We start from the raw sequence: 3,116 nt of genomic DNA, 5'->3' as shown, positions 1-3,116 counted from the left end.
CAAGGGAACTGCTCACAATAGATCTTGCGAATTATTTGAGATGAACATATTCTACACCTTCATGTAATCATAATCTACTGATAGTATAATAATATAGTCTGTCTAAAAACTTCAGGGGGGTTATTTTCCACGGGGGGCTCTTATTATGGGAAAGATTTCACCTTTTTCAATCAATTTTTGAGAAATCTATAATTTTGATGCAAAAAATCCTAATGCCACAAATAGCTTTGTTTATTTGAGTTTTATATCAAGTGTGAAATGTGAGAAAACGCTCCCGAATGGTTTAATAAATATTTTGATCGTATAAAGATGTCATTGTGACAAAGAATGATTATATTGGTGTATTTCTGTATTTTTGTGTTGTCTTTTTTTAAGTATAAAAAAGTTCAAATTATGAGTACTAAAGTCCTCAAATCACTCTCTACAAATTTAGTGATATAATACAATTTGAAAGAAGCATTTTGAAAACAATTTGAAAAATTATAAATGGAATTCGAACTTCAGATCTATATCATGAAAACCAGTTATAAGTTTGAAATACTTAGGTCTTCAGATATTTCGACCTAAGATTTATGAAAGAAAGTGTGCTATCATTGTGTCAAGATGCAATACTATACGGCTATTGTTTTATTTCCAATTTCTTTCTCTCTCACTAAAATCTAAGTGTTGTAATTTAAGTTATGTACATTGAATGTTTGCATAGTCTTCTTTCAAGACTTCAAAAATTGCGCTTTTTGTCTAGTATATGTTTTGTGGATGTTCAATCAGTGCTGTACATTGTTTTAATTATCCGTACTAATTCTCAATTTGACGATTTGTTGAAATATGAAAGTAAAAGAAAGAATTTGATATTAAAACAAAAACAAGTGAATTCAATTTTTACAAAAAGTTTGTGTTTCTGTACCTGAAATTGCCAGGTGTTATTTGAGCACATGCAGAGGTCACAGACGGAAAATTGCTATATCCACATTGTCACTTTTAGGCGTAAATGTCTAAACTTCACTTCATGATTTTGCATATTATTTTTTATATGTATATATTTATATATATATATATATATATATATATATATATATATATATATATATATATATACAGATACAGATACATAGATACATGTAGGGTAATTATTATTTCAGCGATGATTTAGGTTGAATTAAAGACTTAAAATTACAAATTTCGATTCTGAGGAAAAAGTTTTCATATTGCACTTCCGATACTGGAAGTGGTTGAGGAGACGCAATTTCAACACCCGACAAATTTCTCTCCCGGGTCGCAACGTTTGGCTAACAGGTAAATTATTCCCAATAGCGGAAAAATGAAACCTAACTGAGAGCAATTCGCCAACTGATGAAATTGTTCTTCCATCGTTAACATCTGCACGTGAACTTACAGTTACATCTTGTCTGCCATCAAAAACTATCCGAAACGCAGCAGGGAAGTCAAGTTTACGGAGTTGGAGCTGCTGATGATAGGCAATTCAGGATGCATGACCAAAATTGCTCTCAACAATATTTTACGATCGTGCCAATTGCAGTCGAAGTGTTCGCTGGTTTGTCTTCAATTAGTTAAAAAATGAAACGAATAGTCAAGTTTCCAAACAACAGGAGCTATCAATAGGAGGGATTTTCTAATGGTTCTGAGAGGATCAAAGAGTCGCTCTCAGTAGTTGCAATTCTTGAACCTCCTATAGTGATGATCGCCCGCAAGCTATGATAGTGTCCAATGAACTTCAAAAAAGCTTCAAGGGAAGTTTTCAATTGCCTCTAATGGAAAGCCAGTGCTGATATTTGAGTTCCTACCTGATGAGTAGGGAAGAACTCGGTTTCGGAGGCAATCCAGAAGAATCACTCAAGATTTGTTAACTCCTCCAATCATGAGTTTCTGTTCAAGTTGACCGAATTTGAGAGAAGGAAAATAAATCAAACAACGGGCCCACTTCACAATTGTAGAAACAAAATGAACTGCTGATCTTTGATTTATTGAACTGTTGATCTGTTGTGTTGATGACCATAAATGTGATAACCAAGTTAACGGGCAATTCAAAGTTACCTTTTCGTGTATAGATATCAAAAGTTGTTGGTTGAACTGCATGTCATCAATAATCGGTTTTACATTTTCAAAAGCTTGGGCAAGCAAGTTTTTGGATCAAACTGAAACAATAGTTCCAATCGAATCATAATCCTATTTGATCAGTTTTCAATGTAATTAAAAATACAAACAAGGAACAATGTTCAACTCGATTCTCTTTTGATCTGAGAGTTTTAGTAGTTATTCATGCGCCAGCTAATCTACATGATTCTTAAACCACAATTTTTCCAGCTTCAGACCTTTGTATTCGAAGATAAGTCGGACGCTTAGAAAAACAATTTTTTTTGGAAAAAAATTGTGTTTGGTGAGTACATTTAATTTCATTTCTCGCAAATAACGATAGCTTCGACAACTTTTCATCGCCGCAATTTTTGGAGTTTCGAAAAAAACTGTTCCGAAAAATTGGCAACAAAAACTTAGATCGCAATCTGAAATTCTAATTTGTTTGCAACCTATAATTTTTCTTAATGTGCTTGGTCAACGGCATATGAGAGCATTTAAATGTTAGTCAAGCCTTACATTATTAATGACAAGTTTCTTTTGAATACGAATAGAATTGTTTCACGTTCTTCCCTCAGCATTAATTTTTTTTAAATCTTCAAACACGTAAAAAAGATCTTGCAAACACATTAAGTTCATAAAACACTCCAATAAGTCATCAAATCGACGTTAATTGACCATTAAAAGCTACATATCTTTCAGTGCATAATCCATTTCCATTTCTGATTAGATATAATCCGTTTGTCAAACTTAACGATCTTCAACTTATCTTTGCCTTATGCCCCTAAATGTTACATGACAAATTACCCAATGCCAATATACCCAATGCAAAAAAGTACCCAAAATATACCCAGCTTTTCATCCCAATATTGAAATTACCAGAACAATTAACCCACCCGAAAATTATCCGAGTGATAACTTATAATCGGATTAATGAACGGAAAGATCAAAGGGAATAAATTGATTACAATGGCATTGGACATAAAGGCACATTGGGTATTTTGGCATTGGGTAAGTTGTCAAAG

Source organism: Convolutriloba macropyga, chromosome 8, assembly GCF_964194025.1.
Source record: "Convolutriloba macropyga chromosome 8, txConMacr16.3, whole genome shotgun sequence".
Classification (NCBI taxonomy): Eukaryota; Metazoa; Xenacoelomorpha; order Acoela; family Convolutidae; genus Convolutriloba; species Convolutriloba macropyga.
Note: the sequence above shows the minus strand (reverse complement) of the source record.